This window comes from Mycteria americana, chromosome 11 (assembly GCF_035582795.1).
Source record: "Mycteria americana isolate JAX WOST 10 ecotype Jacksonville Zoo and Gardens chromosome 11, USCA_MyAme_1.0, whole genome shotgun sequence".
Classification (NCBI taxonomy): Eukaryota; Metazoa; Chordata; class Aves; order Ciconiiformes; family Ciconiidae; genus Mycteria; species Mycteria americana.
The window spans coordinates 11586326-11612601 of record NC_134375.1 but is presented as its reverse complement, the minus strand read 5'-3'; the positions used below and the strand labels follow the sequence as shown (position 1 = coordinate 11612601).

Below are 26276 nucleotides of genomic sequence, written 5' to 3'. Positions count from 1 at the left end.
ACAAGTATACTGATCTTATGGAAGAAACAGGAGAAATTGTATAGCATTGTCTTTGAAAATGTGCGTTTTGGGAAAATAGAAGTTTTTCCTTCAAGCAAAGCAGCTGAGAAGCACCACGCAGTTATGAATCAGGACTGAGCATGGAAAGCTTTGTGGTACGTGTGGCTTTGTACAGCCGTGTCTATCTGCCCGGTGGTACCTCTGATCTGTCTGTTCTGCCCTGTGAGCCAGGAGCTGGCAGCGTGAGCCTGCCGGAGAGCCCTCTCCATCACTGAGGCTCTCGTCGGCACCAGCATCTTCAGGCATCGCTTGGTGCAGTTGGGATGGTGGGATGGACCCAGCGATGCTTTCAGGAGCATCATGCTGCTTCCAGTGCTCGCTCTCGGGGTTGGAAAGGAAACCAGAGGCCTCTGTGACAATACTATAAAATGTCTGTGACTCTATTAACACTGCTCAGTGTTTTCCAAACGTGTCTAATGAATAGGAACATCTTGGCTTTGTGTCTGCTTCTGGCAGTCAGGGACTCTTCAGGGATCTCAAGTCAAAATCTCCTGGTATGCTTTGAAATTTTAACCTGTATTTCAAGAACAAATGATTGTGGTTGGCTGGAGGCTTATACTGGTAATTCTGTGTAATAATTCTAGTTTTTCACTATAGTTTGGAAAGAGGATATCTGCAAAAGATCAAGGGAAGTGGTGGAGTCACCATCCCTGGAGGTATTTAAAAGACGTGCAGGTGTGGTACTTAGGGACATGGTTCAGTGGTGGAGTGGGCGGTGTTAGGTTTATGGTTGGACTTGATGATCTTAAAGGTCTTTTCCAACCTAAACAATTCTATGATTCTAAGATGCAGCTTTCGAATGATGGAATGAAGTGCAGTGACTGTGATCCCTGGAGCTGGAGCCCCGTATCCTAGGAAAGGGTGTTTCAGCCAGGATGACCTGTCTATGCTTGATTAGTAAAAACTCCCTATTTGTATATTAAACTCTCACTGGGCAAATAGTAGAGTTACAAAACATAACTGCAAGCGCTTAATAAACAATCCGTAGGTGTTATAAGCACATTACCAAGTGTGCTACATGCTACAGAGGGGCATGAGGGCACCAGCAGGATGCCTGCTTACCTATTAGCATCAGTTATAAGCACCCAGCCAGCCTATAACTATTGATTTCCCACTCATTAAGATCTTAGACAATAATTTATCAAGTCTTCGTAAAATAAACCTTTTTTTGGAAAGCCTGATGTCTTTGTTTTTACATCAAGTAAGCACCTGTGCCTGCTGGTGCTAGATAAGCCCTAATTCATAGGTTTCTCTGGGAGCTCTCCGTATCGTTGAACAAAACTTTCCCTGCAAGCAATGATGTGGCTTATATTTCCTGATGCAGAGCAGCTGGCTGTTTTTGAGAAAAATGGTTTTTTTCTAAGCAAAAATGAACGGCTTCAGATGTCACTCTCAGATTAAAAATTTTCTTTCATAAGCAAAGAAGGGTGATGGGTGCAGCCTCTGGTCCTTCTCTAAACATCTCTCACTGGATGTATGGGTTTTTTTTTTTTCCCCACCTAAGCGAAGTCTGGATTAAATTTAACTACTAGGAACGGGGTACGAAACGCAGCTGTCCCTGGCTGGGATTTGGTGGCTCTGGCACAACTGACTGCACTGGTGAGAGGCTGCTGGGAGAAGAAAGTGAAGACTACGGTATGTGTCTGCAAGCCGGTGAGGAGCGTAGGCACGCAAGGATGTACTCGCCTGAACTGCAGCCGAGAGGTTAACTCCCCTCCTCCTGGAAGAGCTGCCAGTGGAGTATTAATGACCACGGGCTGCCAAGACCTCCATTTTACATATCATCTGAGTACACAGAGTGCAAAAGTAATTTAATTCAGGCATCACAGTTAAGGAAACAATTATCTCTCATGTCTTGGGCTGATCTCCAGGTCATCTTAGCATTATCCCTTTTGATCTCATTACGAATTTAAAATATGCAATAAATTGGCTCTTAATTCTATAGAAAAGGTCAAGCTTGCTTTCTGCAGGAGACAGGGGTGTATTTAATGGAAAGATCTCAAGGACAAGGGAAACATTTGTTAATGACTATGGGAATGAGTGCCAACCCACCTCCTGGGGACCTGCAGGACTTCTGGACATGCACATTTCCATGGGCAAATCGTGCCTGAAGACACTTTCCCAAGAGGTAAATTCTGGCCAAGGTAGCAATCAAATGCTGGTATTTCATGACAAATTATTCTTGGGTGATCCAGCAATGGGGCAAGCCTAATTTTGTCAAAGGAGCATAGGGGTGACTTGAGACTTAGGAAACTTCAGCGCTTCCTTCCCTCAGATATTTTTGACAACCTGCTTGAGAAAGTGGGTTAACAGGTCATTCTGTGGTTAACAGGTCATTCTGTGGTTAACAATAGCCTTGGCAAGTGGAGTAAGATTAATTGCGCTAAGCTGAGCTACGTTGACTTACCCCTGTTAAGTTCTGGTTTATGTGGTTTTTGCTCTTTTTTTAATAAGAATTGCTACATGTTGTAATTATGTCTGCCATTATGTCAGAATAGAAGCATCCATTCAAAGAAAGCTTAGTGTAAGCAAGAAGCAACTGTATAACTGGCTTATTTCCTCAAATATATAATTACAGCAAAACTGTACAGTGCTAAATATGCTGGCTCCGAATGCTGAATGCTGTGTCACTGCCGGTGACATGTGCAACCCCAGCCTGGCAGCAGGATTGCTGTGCGTAAACCAGGTGAGACAGATTTGCCTGCCCACACTGGAGTACGTACAGCACGAGTGCAGTCTGTATGAATTTATCTTCACTGCTTCTCTAACGTGCATCTGCAGGGACATGCAGACCCGGAGCGGTTTGCCCTGCCGTCCGACTGGTGCCCCCGTTCTGACACGCGTGGATAAACTCTTAACGCTATAGTTCATTCAAGTGCTTTTTTTCTAAACATCCATTTTTAAATCCTACTTATTTTTCAGAGGATCGGGGTGTTCTTGTTGATCTGCAAGAAAGAGAGACAGGCAGTTTCGAATGCTGCTTCTGTGAAGCTGTGGACTGTTTCGGTGCGGCAGCTATCGGTGCATCACGTGTAAGCTCTGGTTATTCCATATGAATTTTAAAGCCCAAACCGCTGCACAAGCCGGATGCGATTCCCCACTGAGTTAGCCAAGTTGCATGCTGAGAGCACGGTGGACACTGCATGCTCGGTAATTTTAGCAATTGTGTTTCTCGGGGTGGGATGTGGGGAAGAGCGTGTTACAAGTCCATGCTCAGTCAAAGCTCTCTGAGTTTGATGAAATGAACTGTAGGGCTTGGTGACTGATGGTTTCCTTTCCTCTGCCTGCCAAACGGAAAACATATTATAAAGAAAAACTCACTAAAATGAAGACTGCTGTATCTCTGGTTTGTTCCTGCAAATGGAATTAGTTAAACAATAAATCCCACTGATCAAGGTTTTAATATAAACATAGAAATCCTTTGAAGTGTAAAAGGTGCTGCTAAAATGCTGCATTTGTGTAACTTACGTAAACTTCAATTTAAAAGAAAGAAGAGGAGAATTCTTATCTTTTATTGGTTATTCTATTCATTTCTATTTTTTATGCTTTCTAGAAGGCAAAAAATAAATCAAAACTGGACTTATTGCAGTATTCTCTATTCAAACATTTTAATATACATTGCCTGGCAGTGCAAAGGACAGATAATTATGTAGGCCTATTCTTTTCTGCAGAAATGGATTATTTGGTTCCATGTTTCAAAAAGCCCTGAGCATACAAAGTCCTGGTTGTGGTGTGAGGAGCTGGAAACATCCGTCCCCTCCCGGAGCAGCTCCTGGTTCAGCATCTGCCAGGCTCCGGCTGACCCTGGCTCTCCACAGCAGCAGTTCAGAGCAGAGCTCACTAATGACGGTGCCAAACTGCAGACTTTGGTAAAACTGATTATTTAGTAAAACCAGCCTGATCAGGCTCTGGCGAGTGGTTCCCGGTGTTGTGGGTAGTGCATTCACGGTCTGGCCCATAACATCCATCCCCTGCCATAGCTGGGTGCGCTGGTGGGACACAGGCTTCTCCTCCGACCCGGGGAGGGATCTGCCCCTCTCTATTATACAATTTTGCCAAGATACGTCAGTTAAACCGGGATAATTTTCAAAACCCTGGTGCTTAAGTAACTTCAATTGTAGATAGTTTAACTTGCCTAAACGGATGCATTTCTGAAAGGGGTTTGGACATGTGCCTCATCGTAGGACCATACCCTTTTCTCTTGCAGCCTTTGAATTGTGAGTGGAATTTAGTGTTTACTGATTTTTCCTTTTGTGCCGTGTTTTGTCTAGCATTGCATATAAAATGGCAGCTGGTTGCAGAAGCGGATGAATTCAAGGTGGAAACGCAGGCTTCCACTGTGTGAATCTTGTCCTTTGACTCCCTAGGAAGGTAACAAGAGAGAGGAGAACACTCGGTGCAGATTTAAATCATTAGCCACACATACCCTTCATCCACTACCAATGTGAAAAGTGAAATAATGTACCAGACAGCTATCCCAGCTGTTGCACGGTACCTCCAAACGCCTGGTCTGGCAAGGTTTGTACGTCGTGGGCAGCTGGCAGCGATGGGTGACGGCTTTGGGGCAGCCGGGTCTAAGCACCTGGGCTGGGAACTTAGGGAGGGCGAGTATGGGAATCCTGCTTGGATGTATGACTTGCTCAGATTCCTTTGAAAATCATACCTTCGCTTCGCTCCTGTGCTCAGAGCTCTGTGGTGTGTCTCGAACAAGCGGGCTCCCAGGGCAAAGTATCCGCCTGATTTACAGCTGCCCGACCTTTGGAGGTACCTGGGGGACTCCCCTGGGGAGGCCGTGTGGCTTCCGTGCCCGGCGATGCTTGAAGTGATGGATAGGTATGTAAAAAGCATGTAGAAATGAATCATGAATTGCATTGATGCATCATTTATGAATATCATACAAGCGAAACTCGAGTTTTCCCTGCTGTATTAGAGATGAACTAAATCAATCATTTATAAGGCTGAGAATAAAGACACCCCAAACAATCTGCTTGACCTATTGGGTGCTGGGGATTACGAACCCATTTCAATGCGGGACCAAGCACTTGTCTAGCATTCACAGTGCAATTTTAGGAAGCCAAGTAGACTTAAAGGGGTGAGGAAGCATGCTTTCCGTGGGTCCAGGGAGTTTTCTATCCCCAATACAAGGCTAACGTCCTAGGAATCATTTCCTAAAGACAAAATGGATATGAATACAATTACTTTTATGCCCTCCATATTTAAAGAATTCTTGATGGGGACAAATGGCTTTAAAGTAGTTAAAAAATAAACCACAACTTTTTTTAAAAGGTTCCTTTCTCACCGTCTTTTACAATAAAGACTTGATGCATTTGCCAAAAGATCGGGGATGAGCAATCAGCCCTTGTCCTTCACTCAGAGAAAGCAGGTTGGATCACTAACGCAGCTGTCTACCTGACAGATCTGAAAGGCAAATCACTTCATGAATAAAAACCATTCTGGTTCAAACTGTTACTGAACCTTAATAAACAGAAAGGATATGCATTATCTCTGCCAGCATAAAAACAGCTAATCTTCCTTTCCACTGAGGCTGCTTGAAAGGAGGTTTAAAGCTGAGGTGAGGCAGAGGCTTAAATGTGATGGTGTCTACGTGATATCGGACATGGGATGTTTTCCCTTCACAACTTCTTTTCTCTAAGTGTGTAGCTCATGCATTTTCTAGACACGACCGAGGGTTTTTGGTTTCATGTCTTCCAGCCCTGCGGCACTGAGCCCGTCTGCACTGTCCCTACGATCCCCCCCCTTCCCTAGCTCGGGGGCAGGAGACACGGTCCCACGTCTGCAGCATCCAACCTCCACAAGCCATCCAACAAGCCATAAAATACCGGCTTCTTTCGTTCCTGACGTAACGGTGAAGTAAATGTTAGTGCCGATCCGGCACAAAGCGGGCTGTGAAATCGGATACCTGCCACCACGCACGGTGCTGCTGGTGCTGCTGGTGGCCTTGACCTCCGGGACACCATGGTCACCCTGAGCAGCCCAGCAGAGAAGGGGCAGGTGGGAATTTGGGGATGGGTATGATGAACCCACAGTTATATTAACAGCCCTTCCTTGCCGGTAGAGGGACTGCGCCCAAGGAGAGGTCTCAGGAAGAACTGGGAGATATCTTGCCTGTATTAGGGCATATAGCTACACTCCTCTTTTCATAAATTATTTTAAATCCTAATAATAATGAACAAGATTATTCAGGAGATGTTTCACGAACTTGAAAACAAGGGAAAGCAAAGGGCTGTGTGTGCATTTTCCTACAGTGAGTGAGCCTTAGAAAAAAACCCTGCAGAGACCCTTGGATTTTTATTTATTTATTTTTTTTTAATCTAGATTCCTAACAAGCTGCAAAGATGAAAAGCTTTCAACCTCCATATATTTATCTGGAGAAATATTCTGTGAGAGAAATGAAATGGAACAGACTCATAGACTCATTTAGCATTTCTAAACTGATAAATATATTTATTGGCCGTGCCTGTTAGGGGTGTGTAATACCTATTCTTTCTGCAGATGGCTCATTGGATTTCTTCCCTAGCACTTAGCTCTATGATGATGTTAGACTGCTAATACGAAACTGTCTTGACAATGTTTGTATTTTACCTCTTAGCCTCTGGCTGTTTCAAGGATGAGGTGGTTTGGGGTCTGGGTTGTCACTGGAAATTTGCTGTAATGAAAGCCAGCGAAGCGAGGAGTTTGCTGCATGCTTCAGCGGGGCTGTTCTGGGTACGGGCAGTGGGGCTCTACGTAGCGCCAGTAAATGTCGAGCGATGCGTCCTCCCGCGGAGGTGCGGCTGCTGAGCCCGCCTCTTCCAAGACCCCCTCGCCTGCAGCTCCTCGGGCGCTGGGGTGGGTAAAGCCTGCACAGCCAAGCCACGGGAAAATATTTAAAGTCTGCAATGTTCTCTTAGGTTTTTTCCAAGACAAAAAGCAAGCGGGCTCCCTACCTCCTGTTCAGGTACGGCACAGGAATTGGGCATTCCTGCGGTGGTGGAAAGGGGGTTGAGAAAACCAGCCAAAGCCTGGTTTGCTTTTAAATTAGAAAGAAGGGTCTGGACCCCCCACGCACCCCAGCTCTGCGGGAGCGGGGACCTTGTGCTGAAGGTGCCGGGCTCGGTCCCAGGAGGCAGCTGGGAGCTCGAGCCGCTCCGGTGCTTCCTGGGCAGCAGCAAGTTTCTCGGCCTTGGTCATGTTTCTGCTGTGGAAACTAGGAGACAGATGCTTGTTACTGTTATAAAATAAAGGATAATAAAATTAGCTTACTTAGACCTCCACAGGGCCCTCTAGGGCAAGGTATTGTTTATGTTAACACTGTAAAATATATTTATAATTTTAATAATTAAAAATAATTTAGATATATTTTAGATTTATACATCAAAGCACTCTTTTAAAAGTTGTTTTTGTTTTACACTTGAGGATGTGAACCTATTTAATTTCTAGAGAATGTCTTTCTTCTCATTTTGAACAAAATTAATTTTTTTTTTTGCTGTTTTTGTTGCCTCATTCTTACTTTAAAGCACTTGCGACTCCAGCCCAGCATCCTGGCTGGTGTGTTTCTCAGGTAAATTTAGTGTTTGTGTTGTAAATGCCACCACCTTCATTTCCTTCCCTCTCCAGTAAAAAAATGAAAAATTTAGCAGTAGAGAAGGTGAGAGCGCTCTGAAGTTTGGTCGTAAAACTCCTATTATTGTTTATAGCCACGGCCCTGTGCTGAAATGCCACAGGAAAATGAGAGTAATAGCGAGTAACAAATATTCGATGACTCTGAGAAGGGAGCTCATGATGGAGAACTTTCCTATCAGAGACATGCGGCCGTATCTGCTCTATCAGCCAAAGTTACTTTTTAAGCAATTAGGCTTTACAAACCCACTGCACCCCTCCGCAGCACAGGCGTGATTTAATGTGTTCCTCTTTGTTGTTTCACAACACACCTTTTGCTTCCCCGGCGTGGTGTGCTTGCTGCGGATCGTAATTCTGCGGTGCCGGGGTGCAGCGGGCACGGCTAAGGTGTTTTTTTTTTTAATAGCTTTGTAGTTCTCCTTAGTTATTCACCCATTAAACATGATTTAAGTCACACCTTGGTCCCACAAAATTGAGTAATGTAGAGAGGATGTTGCCGTTAATTAAACCAGTCTGTGGTGTCTCTCGTTGGTGCCTGATTTTTTGCAATCTGTGCTTTCTGGCTGGGCTCTGCATGCAAAATGGAAAGTTCAGTCTTCTGGTGCTGAACCTGCCAGCAGCCCTGGGCCCCAAAAATGAGGAACTGAGCTGTGAAACAACGCTTCAGAGATGGCTTTTTTTACACCGCCTGTTTTTCTCGCTATGCTGGCAAGTGGTGTACTACGGGCTTGGGAGAGAAGGGCAGCGAGGAGCATCGAGACCCAGCTTTGTGATGAAGTGCTGCCTCGCTGGCATGATTTCAGGTGTTTCAGACCATTTTTGTGTGGTCTCATGGCTCCCACAGGTGTAACATGTTGCTGGGTTGTCTGCCCACTCCCTGTGGGTCTCGGTCCCCAGCCGGTGTGGAGGGTCCCTACCGAAGCCACAGCACCTTCCACAGGGGGTAGCAAATAGGAGAGGTCCAGGTAATTTCTGTGCTCTTAAAATGCTCTGTGACATGCTTAAACAATGTCCCATCTGTTTTTAAAAAAGGCAAATGTGAAGAATTCCTGCAAAGGCTTTTTCTGTTGAATCTGAGCAGCTCTGTTTGCCCAGGGTCGGTGCTGGCTATGCTTGGTCACTTGATGGATGGTGCCACCTCCATAAAACCCCACTGTTCCCCTCCCACAATTCCTTCCCAGTCCTCTGAGCTGCAGCCCTCCCCTTGTCTCCTTCGGATTTGTCCTGGGGGTGTTTGTGGGGGGTTACCCCAGCCGTTTCCATCTGGATTTGGGTGACAAACCAGTGAAGCTCTCATCTTGTCTCCGATATCAATACAATTCTTAATGCCTAAAACTGAACTCTCCTTCACTATGTAGGCCACGTGTAGCGTGACCTGCCCTGCTAGACACTAATTAAGACTACCTGTGTAGCAATTTGGCAATGCACCATTGATGGACATCTATTTAGCAAAGAGCTCAACGGCTTTATTAACATTAATGAATGATGGTAAACTTTTTTTGCCCTTTTTACAAAGGTCATGCTCAAATCATCGCATTATCAGACTTAATTACAACAAGTTAATTTGTTGCTTGCCTGCCTCGCAGATGTTTAGGAAAACACATTTGGTACTTCATATATCATGCGTCTGTGGGATTGCTCTTTATGCTATAGTAATATAGTCATTATAGCTGGCCAAGGATGATGGTGACAGGGATTGTTGATGAATTGTTTTTCAGTGCCTTACCAGCCAAATCCATTAACGATGGTGTTGTACTTAGTACAATGCCATCCTTGTCCCCAGCTGTATGTCATGTCTGCCTCTGCTTCTAGAAAAATACAAATACTACTACTACTAAATAATGGATTACCTCACTGCACAGGGTGTGCTGCTTACCGGTCCTGTGGCATTGTATGTGTCCTTTGGTGTTTCCTGCCATTGCAGAAAGATCTTTCTGCCATTTCTTGGTCCTGGCCAGCTAAGCTGCTCCCCATTTCAGTTCTGCTGTAGGAGATGACTGCCCAGCATCCTGCACATTTTCACATTTTCTTGTCCCTTCTGGGTCCCTGGCTAAAAGCAGGCGGCACGCCATGGAAAAGCTGAAGTCCAAATCATCTTAAGCAGTACTAGAGCCCGCTGATATGTTTCTTAATGTAAGTTGAGTGATTGTTTCATAAAAACAATTTCCTCCCAAAGAAGCGGTGCCTGGGTGGGAGTGAAGCTCTCATGAAATCGCATCCCCGCGGGAGATCGCGCTGTTCCTAGTGCCCCCGGAGTGCCATTCCCACAGCATAACCACCCACCCAGGAGGATTTTTAAAGTTTGTTTTATTACTGCGGTGGGAGGAAGATGCACATTTCCGGGCTGGGGGGATGCTGCAGCTGGTGCCCTGCAGTGGGCTGAGCCCTGCGGCTGATGGCCAGCGACCGGCCCTGATCCTCCCTGCCAAGGGGAAGGAGGCAAGCCCATCTCCAGAGCCAGCAGATGGAGCAGCCATTGCAGGCAAACCAGAGCGAAAATCCAGCCCCGCTGCGAAGGAGCAGGGATAAGCACGGGGAGGGCAAAATGAATGCAAACCCTCCCTGACCTGGGTACTGATCTGCCAGCGGCAGTGGCTGTCAGAGAAGTGACTTGCGGATACAGAGAGCTCAGGCTTATAAAAGGCTAATAATTCACATTTATAGTCACTTTACATTCAGTACTTGCAAGCCCAAAAGGATCTTTACAGTAAATTAATTGGTATAAACGGCAGATGTGTTGCTGCGGGGCACGCTGCTGTGACTTGGAGTGGGTTTTCCCAGGCTGTAGGAGATGTCAGGTAGGCAGGCGTACGGAAAGGCAAGAGAACAGTGATGACTGGCTTCTTTTTTTCTTTTTTTCCCCCTGTTTTGGCAAGAGGTCCCCTGCTTCTTGTAAATATTCCCAGGAGACAGAATGAGTGCTGCAGTCAGATAAGTCGACATGAGTAGAATCACATTTGGGGGTGGTGGTGGTGGTAGGCTGTAGCTCATTATAATTATCCAGAGGATCCAGCCAAACTGTTTAAACACCCTGTGAGCCATCCTAACAGCCTGGAATAGCTGAGAGGATTGCTGGAAAAGACACGTGCACAGCGACGCAATCTGCTTGGGTAGTAGCTCTGCCTTTGCTCCAGGATGCCTCTGCGCTCCCACACGCCGCAGCATCTGCGCCCGCCCGTGGCTGGGCTGCGGTCCTCGGGGTTTGATGGCCAAGGGTTCCCAACTCCTGGCCACCCCTGCACCCCCATACCACTTCTTTAATCACCAGCATGTACGTTCAGTCCCCAAGCGGAGCTAGTAAGGCCAACAAAGAGGAAAGGTATATTTGCTCAGATGTAATGATGCCCCGCTAATCTGATGAGCGTGTTCAGGGCTGAAGTTTTGGGTCCTCTTGCTTCCTTCAGTCCCACAGCATTTGGCCCCACTTGCTGGGCTTGGTTTTCTTGGCTAGCATGGGAGAGAAGTCAAAAAATGAGCTGTGAAGTCAAAAGATGAAGACATAAATAGTGATAACAGGCTATTTCAGAAGTGACTTGTTTTCATAAATGGATGCCTGGATTTTGGAAAGGAATTTTATGGGCTTTATAAATCTTATTTAAAAGTAACTTTTGAAAATGCTTTCAAATGGTTACTGAGAGCCATTTACTGATAATCATGTTAGAAAGTGAAAGAGTGATAATCATAAGAAATCTGCTCGGGAGTTTTACTGTGCTCTGGGAAGGGTGTGGAAAGGAGGTAGAAAGGGAGCCTTTTCCTGTAGCCTGATTTGGAAGCCACAAAGTAGTTAGCAAAGTGATAACACAAATAAAGGAAAAGAGTTTGGTATGCTGTGCAAGCTCTTATCTTCTCCCTTTCATGAAAAGCAGAGAAAGAGAGAGAGCAGAAAGGTTGTAGGCTTCACTAAGTCCTAATTATCCCTTGATCATACCCACAGCAGGGATGAAGTTTTCAAAAGTACGGTTTCTGTAGTAAATCCAGAAAACTGGCTCAGGAGTTCGATAGTCCCATTTATATGCCCAGGAAAGTAGCGGTGGGGCCAGACTCAATACTCGAGATGCGTGGTGCCTGAAAAAAACAGATTGTACCTAAAAGCTGCTCCGATTTATGCCATTGGATGTGCTGTAGGAAAGTTTTTTCACCTTCCTTTCCTTCCCTGCCCCAGGCAGGAAACCTGTTCGGTTCAGGCAGCATCTATAATCCTGCTTGTTTATTTAGGCGGGGACATAGAAGTCCTCACGATACCTGGTTTTCTTTTTTTTTTCCCCTCCTCCTTTCTTTGGCATTAAGGAATTGCATGAGCTATTTAGAATAAAATCCAACATGACTGCCAGAGGACTAATTACTGAACTCCTCATCTCTTTCTCCAGGTACTTGAATTCTCTGGGAACAAGAGCCTGAGGAAAGCAGGAGGAGGGAGACATCCCATGTAAGCACATACCCGTAGTCTGTAAAATGGATGTTTTGTGGTTTTGCTTGTCTTAGTAGATTAGTGTCTTTTAGTCTATTCTGTGTGGTTCAGCTCCCCCAAAATGCTCAGTATCCGCAGCAATGTGGATTTTGGAAGAAACTGGGGAGATGAGCAATTTGCTGCGTACGGGCTGCATTTTCCAGCTGAGGGTGGTATTGATTTCCCCCGCGTGACAGAGCAAAGAAGCTCTTACAACTGGAGCTGTAGGATTTCTTGCTCCATGGTCCTTATTTCAACTTCTCAGGCAAAAAGCAGTTGAGACCCAGCCATCCTCTCCCATCCTTTTCAAAAATCAGCTGTGCAAATGCATAAAAAGCAATTATTTGTATTAAAAAGGAGAATATAAAAAGCCACTTTATATTAATATATGATTCTCTAGATTGCTCGCAGAATGAAGCTTACTATGAGACGCACTTGCATCCTCCATGCTCCCAGTAGCCACATCCTTCTGCCTGACACTGGTTAGAAATATCTCATAAAAATAAGTGGCATAGTGCATATTTCCTATGGTAGGAATTGTATACAATGGTGTATTGGGCTCTGCACAGGCTGTGCTGCTAACTCCGGGAGCGCTGGACAGTTTTCCTACTACATTTGTTTCTTGCTTTGTTAGGCAACATAATTTCATATGATTCTTGTGGCAGAAATAAGATAATATCAATTTTGTCAGCATCAGTTTTCAGTATGAATGGAAACTGCTCTGTGCAGGGTTCATAATGAGGCTGGTTTTATTTACATTTGGTGAAGACAGATACAAACTGAAAAATCTCCTGGCACATTTTTCAGAGAGTTAAATAAATACATTAAGTATACACATAAATGCAATAAACACATACAAATACAGTTAACACACTGAATAAATACATACGGTCTCTGTACATTGACTCCCTCTGATGTCCAAGGAGTGTAGTCAGCTACTCAAGGAGTGTTAATGCAAATACTCGTATCAAGTGGTGCAGCTCCGCTCCGGCTGCGAATGACTGCTCTTTGGGAGGGGGCTTATTACAAGGCGGTTTTGGTTTGTTTGGTTGCTGGATTAGCCCAGCGTTATTACAGTCCTTGGCTATTAGTGGGCAAAGCATCAAGCACTCTCGTGTATTTAAGAACGTTTGTTATTCTTAAGTAGCAGTGAAGACTGTGTGCAGGACAAAATTCAATATTATTAACCAGCAGTTGAGGAAAATGAGTAATATTTACGAAATGGTTTTTTTTCCCCTGTTCATAGAATATTTTAGTACCTGCTCAGTGTTATTGACTGGCGTGTTTGCAGAGCACTTCTTTCCAGACATGACCAGGGATGAGTTAGGGTTGCTTTGCCATGGACACGCTTGGCGGTGGCAGCTGGGGCTTGCCCTGAGGCCGTGCAGCTAGAAATGCTAGTCCCTGCTGGGCTTCCTCACAAAAATACAATTAGGAGTAAAGTCCTACAAGCAAAGTTCAGAGAAATGAGTAGAAAAAACCCTGTGGGTGTCCCTGAGCGAGATCCCTGTCACACGGGAGGGGAAAGGGAGCACTGACCTCCCTATCCCAGGGGCACTTTGAATTCTTTGGGATGGGAAACATAGAAGGAATTCTGATATTCAGGTGGAGGGGTGTGTGTGTTGGCAGGATTCGTGCCCTGGCCTCAGGTGGGCTGCTGGAGGGCAAGGGAGGGTGCTGTGCCTCTGCCCTGCACCCTCCAGAGAGCACAGGCTGGGGGAGACAACGTGGGAGCGCAGTGGATTGAGACATCGCAGGGTGAAATCCTGAAGACTTGAGCAAAGCTGTCGTGAGCACAGGACAAAACCACCCAGTTACAAAAACACTGGTAGTGGTCTTGCATTTTGTATTCTGCAGCTTCGCAGCCCGAGCTGGAGCTCAGCATGACACTTCTCATGCTCCATGAGATGATTTCCATCAGAGCCGTTTGGCAGGCTGTCTGCATCGTTACCCACGACAGAAACGAGCAGCGCTCGCAGCCGTTGTGTGGGCTGTCCAGTAGATATTGCCGGCTACCTTAAGCCCACGTCAATTAACTTTTGCTTGGAGCAAAGTTTGATGAAATGACAACCAGCAGCAATTACAGCTCCTGGGCTGCCTGGAGAGGGAGGCACAGCCTCAGGAACAGCTGAGCCGCGTGCGGCATGCGGAGGCAGAAACCGAGCCCTTTCCCGAATCTCTGGGGTGAGATTTGTTTTACGAAAATGCCCTTTCCGGGTACTCACCTAAGGCGGCTTGTGTGCAGCAGCCACGTAGCAGCATCCCCTCCCTGTGCCGGGGCTGTCTGTCCAAGCAGCCGCGCTGGAGCATCACCCGACGAGCGGGGCTCGTACCGGCTCGGCAGGGCTGGCTGCTAAACAGCTTTGCCTTCCGTGCCTGCAGTGCCCACAGCTGCACTTCAGCAAGAGGGCAATTAGATGGGATTCACGGGCAGCGAGATGAGGTTTGTGAGGGCCCCTTCATGCAACGCCTAGGAAAAACTATGCTCTATGTGTGGTTACGTCCTACTGATCCGTCGGTAGTAAAAGGATAATGCAGAGTTTTTACACGGAGAAGGAAAAGGAAAGGAATGCATTTTTGACCAGTTAAGATGACTTTTAAAAAGAAATAAATCGTTGAGATCAAAACATTTTTGCTTAGTAATTAGGAATTTCATTTTTCCTGTAGCTAATGGCGTTTGCAATGCAGTGCTTTGCTGGATCATTTTTAATTAGAAGCTACGACATGGATTCAAGTTCCAAAACTATCATATGTTTACGCTCACCCATTTTCTTGAGTCTTTCTGGAGATAATGAGCCCTGCCTCCCTTCCTCAGTGTCAAATTCGAGTTTGACCTTTTTGCTTGTAAATAGATTAGAAAAATTAATCCCAGGCTATAATAAGGTCTTTCACTGTGCTATGGGGAAGGTTATTTACACTTTTAAAGCTTGTTCCAACCTAATAGGTGTGAAAGGAAAGAACACAAGCTCTCTGCTGCTGACAAGAATGTTGTATCTGAAAAATGAAAGTCATGGTGGGTTCATTTTGCTGAGGTTATTTAAGATAAATATCAGCACCACAAGCATGAACTGGAAGATGTATCTTTAAAGATAAGGGAAGTGGGTTTTACACTGACACATCTCAAATGCAATTCCAGCTGCACGCAATTGTGCATGGGGGAAAAAGTGGGGAATGAGGAGAGGAGTTTCCTTCCCAGCCAGTTTCCGGCAGCTCGTGTAAACCAGCTGGGTGATGCCCATTTGCAGTAGTTCCTCAGTTTCTTAGGCTATTTCCCCTAAAACGGATTAAAGGAGCTTTGTAGTCTCAGCTGATCAAAGGTGATTAAAGCTGAATGTGAAAGATGTGAGGGGTCCATCAGAGGGGTCCATCGCTCTGACAGAAAGCGACGATGTGATGGGAACCAGAGCAATGTGAACAGGAAAGCAGGCACACGGCCCAAACGGCGATGCGGGCTCATTGCTGCAATAAACCTGGTGAGATCTCTGTTCTCGAGGTCTTCAAGAAAAGGCTGGGGACCTTATGAAGGGAGAAGCAATAGCGAGGGGTATGGAGGGGTCGGCAGAGCTCTGCTGCACACAGAGGACGATGCTTCTGCCCGGCGGTGCTTGCCAGCTGTGTGCCTCGGCGTGCAAGTCCTTGTGCAGAGGGGTTTGTCCCTGCGTTGCCATGTCCCAGATAGTGGGCTCTGCACAAATGCTAAGAGAGTATATATTAAAAAATTCCTTTATAAAGCAATGATCTGACGGACAGCTTCGCCTTCAGTTGCTATTAAAATTAAGAGGTACTGATGCTCAGGTGAAGAACGCTGATATTATTTTTTTTCCCTGCATCATCTGGGGATTTGCTCTAATAATGTCAAAATCCATGCAAGCAGAAGGGAAGATCTGGCTTCATTTTCTTGGCTTCGTTCATGTTCAGTTGCCCTGTAATCTGTGAGTAGCTCCTCAGCAAGCCTGTGGTCCCTGGGACTTGGGGTAGGGTGAAGGGTTTGGAAAACCAGATAAGAGACAAGAATAGCCCAACCAGAAAGTCATGGAGGGTGAAGAATGTTTTTGTGTGTGTGGGAAAAAGGGAGTGTAAGTCTTTTTGAGATGATACTGTGCACTGAGTGTGGAGCAACAGCCTTTTGTCTCTGGATTCTGCAATTCAAATCTAGCTTCAGAGGCAAAATGAACTGGTGGTCTCAACTCTGCAAGAGCAGTTTAAATAAAGTCAGTAGGCCCAGTTCCAGCCCCAGGGTAGGGTGAAGCAAGACTGAGATGAGCTGAAGAATTAATGACAGATGTGAAAAATATACTCAAAGCCTGGCTAACCCTTGCTTGGTTTGGACATTGCAACTTCCACCAGCACTTTTTGTTTCCTTCATAACAGTTCTTTAAAAAAAGATAATGGTCCCAAACTGTGCCCTAGAAAGGGAATAGAAGGGCTCTCTTAACACAAAATGTGATCTAAATAATCATGGGGTCAAACCCTGCTCTCAGTTAAAGCCATCAGTGGCCAATGCCTACCCCAATCGCCCATTTAACACCTTGGGTTGTGATCTACCTGGTGGAGGCTGCAAAACGTCTTTACAAAAGGCGAAGTCTCTGTTGACTGATTGCTCAGTGTGTTTTAAATTAGTGGAAAGCCGTGAGTCTCAGAACTGCTGCTTTCGTAATTAGTCTTGTGTACTTTGCTATGGCTTAATAAAGTGACTGAATGCCTAGGGAGAGGCAAAAAACAAGCTCTGCTTTACTTGGGATAAGGAAGGCATTTTCTTCTTAAGTTAGTTGTTTAGGAGTTGCTTTAATTATAATGAGTAAACTGAGGGTGCTTATATTAATATAATTGATGTTACCAAATGGAATTTATAGTTACTGAAGCAGTAATAAAAAGTAGCTTATAATAACTATTAAATGATTTGCTGACATCTTATAGGCATTCCACGTTCTGAATAACTGAGACGTACCTATGCAGTCCTCAGAAAGGAATAAACCTGGCGCGAGTTAACGCTTCCAGGTCAGGCTGACTGCTGCACAGCTGCTGCCACCAACCTCTGTTTCGCACAACTTAGACAAACATTTTGGTTCTCAACTGTGCTCAGGTTATTGCTATCTTTACTACCCTTGTAGCTATGGAAAATGAGACAGAAGTAGACTTTCTAGCCCCAGGGTGCAGCCTGAGGGAGTGGCTGAGCCCAGACTTGAGCTCACCTGGGCTCGACCCGAAGTCCTGCCTGTTCTCCGTGGACTGCTCTACACTGCAGCTTGGCAGTCGGGTTATATTTATACCCAGATAACTTGCTTTCCATTACGAAATTTCTTTCCTGGCAGGGTATGCATCTATCATTAAATCAAAATCTTTCTGGAAACAGAACAGAGACTCGAACTTCAAAGCTTGCCACTGTTTTCCATGGAGTTCTTGCTGGTTGCCTGGGAGGCTTATTTGAAATTATGCATGGAGACGGGCAGAGGAATGATTTCCAAAGTCGTTATAATTATGCCCCTGAGTGGGCGAGACTTGGAAACCGCTCGGGGTGCAGGAGGCGGCGGGGAGGGAGCAGACGCTCCCCCCGCCGGGCCACGAGCTGCTCGGAGCTCCGGCACACCCAGCACCCTCTAACCGGAGAGAACCCTGGGGGGCCAAAACCCCAGGGACGGTCCAAATACTCTGTGGCCTCTTTCCACCCCCTCCACCTACAGATCATCTAGCAAGCCCCCGTTTTATATCTGCTTTCCATATCATCTGCTCTCGCTGATTTAAGAAGGCTGATGGGTACAAAGATGACAAAATACTGTCTGACGCAGCGCCCTTTACAGCCCTCTGCCAAAAGAGGAGCCTCGCTTTCTTAAAACAGCCTGGGATCTCAGCCGTGCTGTACTTAAAAATATTATTAAAAGGCCCCTTTTGCCTTAAAATATTGTCACTTTTTAAAGCCTTACATAGCCAGGTCTGTGCATTTCTGTTCATATAATAGTGATGCATTGAAATGGAAGGTAATTAAGTCTCAGACAGAAAAAGAGTTTTCCGGTGTCTGGGAGAATTCACTGCCTTGGTACACACAGCCCCTCTCCAGCTAGAAACCTCCGTCTGGTGGGTCTCGGGTCAGAAGTGTTAATTTTGAACAACTTTTAAATAGTGAGGCAGCGTCTACAAAGCAGCAAAGAGAAAGCATTGCTCTCTGGCTTGATGTGGAGGCTCAGCTGTCAGGAGCTGGGTCCTGATGCGCTAATCGGAGTGTTTCTGATGAGATAATGTTCTTAACTTGTGGGTTTTATTGGTAAAGCGTGTTGGTTTGTTGCCTGTTCATTGGATATGAATGAGAGACTTCATGTGGCTTGGTGGGAGCTCAGAGATTAATGTTTGGTTAAACGTACAAGTTGATTCCTCTCCCCTGTTACATGGATCCTCTCCACAGCCTGGGAAGCTCTGCAGAAAAACGGCTCCAGGTTTAGTTGTTGGGGAATTTATCTTCAGCTCCCTTGCGCAGGGATGGCGATATCAGGGGATGTTGGCAGCAGAAGTGCTTTGGATGCTTTCTTTTGTCCTTTTCAATTTACTGTAATAGCAGCCAAGGTGATAGAAGATGTGCCGTTTTGGATACTTTCAAGGTTGCATCATTTTTTAAAACAACCATTATTGCTGGGCAGAACAGCACCGTGTTTGGGGACCATGACACTGTACATGCCTCTGAATAATTGCCTAATATCTTCCGGAGTAAAAAAGCATCACAGACCGGTCCTTTCCCGGGGTTTTGGTCCAGCCCCAGCCTGTGCCATCTCCCCATGGAAGGGAAACGCTGTGAAAGATCTACCTAGGTCAGCAAAAGGACTGTAACTTGCTAATGCGATACAAGCATTTTCTATACCTATGTTTTACAGTTCAAAATACATACTGTGCCGGCACAGAGCTTAATGGTGCGCATGTATCATAATGTAGGGCGCTTGTGGCCTGTGGCTGCCTTCCCTGCCTCTCCTCTATGCTACGCCTTTCCCTTGGTGATCTGCTTTCTCCTTATGGTGAGTACAGCTAGGGAACTGTTAATAGATACTGAATACTCATTAATTCAATGAGTGATTTAAAATGTATTTTGTAACTTATACAAACTTTTACATATAGTGGATTATTACATGCCCAGTGTAGTCCTGTCTTGTACGTACTTAATTTGGTTTCCGTAGAAGCCTATGGAAACAATTCTATGATTTCGCTGGGAATATGTGTACCTCATAAACGTTGGGAAACAGGTTTCATGCAGTACAGTGGGAAAAATGGAAGGTTGCTATCATATTTTTAGAGTCTAATAGACAGTCAGATGCTACTGTCATCTAATTAATGTCTACTTAATTAGGCTCAAGTGAAAGATTTCAGAACATGAAGCCCAGTGGAGGTATAGTTGATAACATTGTTATTTAGAAAAATCCAGAGTGTTTCTGAGTTTGCCTAAAAGGTTTTGTGTGCAAACTGAAACCTGCCTGCATTAATGCCCATCAAATCACGCCCATCTTCATCCAGCTCCACGTGCATTTCACCAGTGCTGCTGACAGTTTCGCCAGCTCAGCGTGAAGAGGTGCAAATCAAACCTTGCTCAAAGGCCTCCTGGATCCCCCCCGCACTTCTCGGCTTCGCTGCTCCGGCAGCACCCTGTCCTCGCTGCTAGCCCGCCACTGGCCCCGTGTCGCAGGCACCCGCACCCTGCACAGCTCCTGCTCTGCCGTGGAGCTCCGGCACCCGGCTCGCTCTCAAGGAGGGACTACTTACTCCTCTCCTGCTATTTTGAGCTTGCACGTATTTGTTTCCTTTTGGATGTGCTGTAAATCCACGTAGTACTCTTTCTCACAGCTATTTTTGGCAGGGAGAGTAGAGATGCTGGAGAGGGCTGATGGCACCGATGGAGCTGCAGCTCTCTGCACACCACTCGGTCTGAACTCCTCTTAAAACGGGACTGGCCCCCGACTTAATTTACTTGCAGCACAGGTTCCTGCCAGGCACCGCTCTCCATAGTCAGGGATAAGAAATGACTGGCTCCTTCAAATGATCCCTGCTGATTCATGAATCAATTCTCGGTTAATACCAAAGTTATAAGATATTTATTCACTCCTGGCTACTTGGGTTGTCCCAGAAGAAGTTCACCTTGGGGGATTATGCTCTCACTAAAGGTTTTGATAAAAAATTGAATGCCCTTTTGTTGTCTTGCAAGTCATTATGTTCACATGATAAAAATGATTTTATACCTAACTCTACCTATTAATCAAAAAGGTCAGTACAATAAATAGATTTTATCTTTTCTGCCAGAAACCTTACCTCCCCATGGTCTTAGGAGCTGATTATAAGAGAAGATGTAGACAAAAGAATAGGATTTCAAAGACTGGTTTGATCAATGCGACACAGACACATGAATTATTGTTGAGAACTTAGCGGGGAGAAATAGAGAGCTTTGATGCCAGGGAGAAGTAAGATTGCCTGAGTTTTCAACCTCCAGGCATCAAAGGTGAATGAGGTAGTTTCATTCATCTTAATAAATTTATGTCCGGCTTCTGGTTCTGAATGAGACTGATATTCCTTTTCTTGAGATATATATGTGTGTGAATATATATATATATATAAAATATATGTATATATATCCCCCATACCATTGCTTTCATAAACCTGACCATGAAACTGCTGACTTTTTCCAATGCATCTGGTTGCAGACTTAGGGTCAAGGTGGAGTTTCTGTTTGGTAAAGCCCTGGGTTTTACATTTATTAGTCTGTTCACTGATGAATGCCTGAAAACATCACCCTGTCTCAGAATTGGAAGTGCTGGCAGAGTCACTGATTTTACAGCAAGGTTTTGCGGTGATGTGTTCCCAGGACATCTGACACACGTGGTACCATGGAGTTGGCTTCCCCCGGGAACCTGCAGGTCCCGCTGATTCTGTGGGCTTTGTCCTTTGCTTCGTTAATGTTTTGCTCATCTGCAGTGACCCCCCGCCTCCATTCTCCCTGAATTCCTGGCAGTTTGGACACGCAGAATGTCCAGCCGCTTCTCCTGCCCTAACAGGACGTTTGAGCTGGAGGAAGAACACAAGCTACTGCAAATGTCATGAATAGAAAAAAAAGCCACAAGTGGCATTTACCTTTCTGATTATTCCTTCTCATGCCCAGTACTGTGCATACGTTTCCATTACAAGTTTGCATGTGATAAAGAGTAGTTAGATTTGCACTACAAATTCATCTTTAAATCTACTCACATCCTCCCGGAGCCTCTCCAGGAGTGGTTACACTGTCCCGAAGCACCGTGGTCTGTCATCCCTCCGGCGCCTGGAAATACGAGCACCACCTGTAGCCTCTTCCCTTTTCAAATGCCTCTTTAAATATCGCTTCTCTGCACCCTAAATCTTGAGGCACATCAGTAAAAACGAGGTGACCTACATTATCTGAAGCAGATCTCTAAGTTCATCATCTGATTGTCTTTTCCATTGTAACTCTAATGGGGTAACAAATCCAGTGTCTTGTACAGGGCTGGCCTCCAATGCATAGTAACTTATTCAGCGTATAGAAATGAGGATATATACAGATGTCTTAATGGATACAGCACTGCTGTAGCTGTACTCTGGATATCTGAAAATAACTTTCTGCTATGAATGTTAAAATACCAGCTCGCAATGTGGTATTAAGAGAACAGATGGATATTTTGCCATGTGATGTAGCCTAGAAACCAGCTTTGATTTAGTGTACCATGCTTGTCTGACTTTTAAACTTGTATTAAACAGAATTTCATAAAGGCAAACTCCACATAAAAATCTCAAATAACAGGGCACTTGGCGGGAGGTTACTAAGCTATGAAAATTATTGATTCAGTCTCCTTTCATTTCAAATGGGCAGGTGTGTATGAATATTTATTTACTTTGAGGGCTTTTTTTAGAGGGGAAAAAGGTCTTCAGTAGGTGTTTTGATTTCACAGCACAATCAAGGGAATTATTACTACACATAAAACAGTAATTAAAGCCGTTAGATTTCTGAACCCGTATTGACATAGGAGAACTTCCCCCTCCCATATAAAGCTGTTTCTTTTTGTTGCAGTGTTCCTGATGTTCAGCTTTTGAGATTATTATGTAGTGTTAGTTCATCGTCTCTTCAAAATTAATTTTGAAGATTTAACCACTTATGAACAACTGTCTCAAGATGCTCTGGCGTTATCAGCACTGCAGTAAAGGCTTCATGCTTTTCGCTAATTGGCTGACTTTTATAAGCTATGTCTAGGCATGCCAAAATAATGGCCAATTTACAGATGTGTGATGTGGGAAGGCCAGTAGGTTTTTGCATCAACGGCTGCTCCAGCTGTGTTGAGATAAATGGAAAGATTACCTCTGCCTTTTCCTGAAACGGCTCATTTATCGGGTCTTACGGGAGGGGATACCTGTGGTTCCCGGGCTTGTTTTGGAGACATGGCATGAGAAATTAATGCGCAGTTACGCAGGTAGTGCCAAAAGGGCTTCAGACCCCGCTGCCGGCGGTCTGGGAGTGCCCAGTATATCTGGGTACGCAGAGGTCCCCTCTAATAACGCTGTTCAATGTAAGAAATGCTAAGGTGGGCTTGGAAAAATCCCTTACGTGCCTGTGGTCTGCCTCCCGGATGCTTTGTGTCCTGAGGGCTGAGCAAAGTTTTCTTATGGTGTTATCAGCTCGTGGAGGGCAGTTTTATTCACCTTACACGTGTGTGGTGGCTCTGCAGAGGGCACGGTGCAGCAGATGACCAGACCCACCATGTCCAAGGGGTAGTGTCTGGTGAGAAGGTGCAGGTCTGCACCCAGTGGCTCCAACAGTTTGACTTGCCTCTTGCTAAACCAATGACAAAAATACAAAAGGGTAAAATGTTTCCTAAGCAGAACTGTCCAGCTCTTCTCTGAAGTGCTGGAGACACCCTGAAGTCTATTTTGGGAATCATGATGCTATTGAGGGCATGCGCAAATGTCAGACACTGCATGTGAAGCAGCAGGACAAAACCCTGCAGCAACCTCAGAGAAACAGGGCAGGATTGAGCCTCAGCTGCCTCGGCAGGCAGCAACCCTGTGCGGAGCACTTTTGCTGAGAATCAGGAAAATTCTTTGTGTTAGTCAAAGGCAGTTCAGAGAGTAGTTTTGGATGGGCATAACAAATAAGACCTTCAAGATATTAGATACTCCAAACAGATCAAAAAAGTATTCTGGTCAAAATTACACACATAGTTTAGACATTGTTGCGTGTGGTAAAGCAACATATATTTTAATTATTTATTATATTATATTACATTTATTCATACAATATACAATTATTTTATAATAGCATATAATTATATATTATTAAAGAGTATATATTAAGATCATAGAATCATAGAATGCTTTGGATTGGGAGGGACCTTTACAGGTCATCTGGTCCAACCCCCCTGCAAGAGCAGCGACATCTTTACTTAGACCAGGTTGCCCAGAGCCCCATCCAACCTGACCTTGAATGTTCCCAGGGATGGGGCCTCCACTACTTCTCTGGGCAACCTGGGCCAGTGCCTCACCACCCTCACTGTAAAAAATTCTTTCTTAAATCCAGTCTAAATCTGCCCTCCCTTAGTTTAAAACCTTTGCTCCTTGTGCTGTCACAACAGGCCTTGCTAAAGAGTCTGTCCCCGTCTTTCCTATAGGCCCCCTTTAAGTACTGGCAGGCTGCTATAAGGTCTCCCCGCAGCCTTCTCTCCTCCAGGCTGAACAACCCCAACTCTCTCAGCCTGTCCTCGTAGCAGAGGTGCTCCAGCCCTCGGATCATGTTTGTGGCCCTCCTCTGGACCCGCTCCAACAGCTCCATGTCCTTCTGGTGCTGAGGACCCCAGAGCTGGACGCAGCACTGCAGGTGAGGTCTCACCAGAGCAGAGCAGAGGGGCAGAACCACCTCCCTCGACCTGCTGGCCACGCTGCTTTGGATGCAGCCCAGGACACAGTTGGCCTTCTGGGCTGCGAGCGCACATTGTCAGCTCGTGTCCAGCTTTTCGTCCATCGGTACCCCCAAGTCCTTTTCCGCAGGGCTGCTCTCGATCACGTCATCCCCCAGCCTGTATCGAAACCGAGGACTGCCCCGACCCAGGTGTAGGACCCTGCACTTGGCCTTGTTGAACCTCCTGAGGTTCACACAGGCCCTCTTCTCCAGCCTGTCCAGGTCCCTTTGGATGACATCCTGTCCTTCTGGCGTGTCAACTGCACCACTCAGCTTGGTGTCATCTGCAAACTTGCTGAGGGTGCACTTGGTCTCGCTGTCAATGTCATTGATGAAAATATTGAACAGCACTGGTCCCAATATGGGCCCCTGAGGGACACCACTTGTCACCGATCTCCATCTGGACATCGAGGCATTGACCGCTACCCTCTGGATGTGACCATCCAACCAGTTCCTTATCCACTGAACAGTCCACCCATCGAATCCATATCTCCCCAATTTAGAGAGAAGGATGTTGTGGGGGACTGTGTCAAAGGCTTTGCAGAAGTCTAGATAGATGACATCCATTGCTTTTCCCCTTGTCCACTGATGTGGTAACTCCATCGTAGAAAGCCACTAGGTTGGTCAGGCAGGACTTGCCCTTGGTGAAGCCATGTTGGCTGTCTCGAATGACCTCCCTGTCCTCCATGTGCTTTAGCATAGCTTCTAGGAGGATCTGTTCCATGATCTTCCCAGGCACAGAGGTGAGGCTGACAGGTCGGTAGTTCCCAGGGTCATCCTTTCTACCCTTTTTAAAGATGGGCACAATGTTTCCCTTCTTCCAGTCACCAGGGACTTCACCTGACTGCCATGACTTTTCAGATATCACAGGGAGTGGCTTGGCAGCTACATCAGCCCATTCCCTCAGGACTCTGGGATGCATCTCATCGGGTCCCATAGACTTATGTATGTTCAGGTTCCTCAGGTGGTCATGAACCTGATCTTCCCTTACAGTGAGAGGGGCTTTACCCCCCTGGTCCCCAACATGTTGTCCATTGACTCGGGAAGGGTGAGGAGAGCAGTTGCCAGGGAAGACTGAAGCAAAAAAGTTGTTGCGTACCTCAGCCTTCTCCTCGTCTGTTGATACTGGGTCACCATTCTTGTTCATCAGTGGAGGTACGCTTTCTTTAACTTTCCTTTTCTGGTTGATATACCTGTAGAAGCCCTTCTTGCTATTCTTTGCATCCCTTGCCAAGTTCAGCTCCAGCTGTGCCTTGGCCTTCCTGACCCCATCCCTACACAAGCGGGCAGCGTCCCTACACTCTTCCCCGGTTGCCTGTCCCTGCTTCCACTGCCTGTGCAGTTCCCTCTTGCTCTTTAGTTTGACCAGCAGGTCTCAGCTCAGCCATGCTGGTCTCTTCCCTTCCTTGCCTGATTTCCTACATCTGGGGACTGAGAGATAAGATATATCATATATATATTTATTATATAATATATTTGTTACATATTTATTATATTTATTATTTAGATGGCTTCCTAATAGGACGAATGGTCTTTCAACAATAATGTTGGCATCTGGAATCAGGTGAAATAGGGAATTATCACCGTAAGAAAGGAGAGAGTTAAGGTCAGATCCTTTTTTTTTGGACAGCATCACTTTGGGGATGCACCATATATGCTTTTTAAAGTTGGGATGAAGTAGGAGAGAAGAGGAAGAGTAGATTACCGTCAATTTGGAAAATCATAGTGTACCAGCATGACCTGTTTTTATGGATGAGAATCTTCAGTCTACAAAGTTCATGTTAAAAGACTTTATCTTGCTGACCAGATGGTGCAATTTGTCTGGCATTGACATTTGGGAGTATCTGCTGAATTTTGCATAAGGACAACTGTTTTAATTATGAAGTGTCTTGCCGTGTTAATCTTATTTGTCTGCAATGACCAAGTCTTTTCTTATTCCTGGTGGTCATGCAGCTGTATTGTGTGCGCTTTTATCCAACCTTCTTCTCATCCCTGCTTTTTTATTGTCTACCCCTTGGATGTTTCTTTGGGTTGAACTCCTCCTGTTGAGGGGATATGATGTACCTCGGAAAATAAACCAGACGGGTATGAACCTGGAATATTTAAAACCTCTCTCCCAAGTCAAACCTTTCATCAGAATAAATGTGAGATTCTCTTAGAGCTGGAAGTAGTATATAAGATTAGGGCAAAGAATGAGCTGTGAAGCTCAGTTTCATGGCTGCAAAGGAG

At 45.5% G+C, this 26276-nt stretch overlaps 1 long non-coding RNA gene across 1 annotated transcript in view; it reads left to right on the top strand.

The window, feature by feature from the left end:
• Nucleotides 1-26276, top strand: part of LOC142415796 (uncharacterized) — a 47487-nt gene that overhangs the window by 15442 nt on the left and 5769 nt on the right. The window contains exons 2-3 of the long non-coding RNA XR_012777527.1: nucleotides 12048-12106; nucleotides 12528-12609. This is a non-coding gene — a long non-coding RNA (uncharacterized LOC142415796). The remainder of the gene's footprint in view (nucleotides 1-12047; nucleotides 12107-12527; nucleotides 12610-26276) is intronic.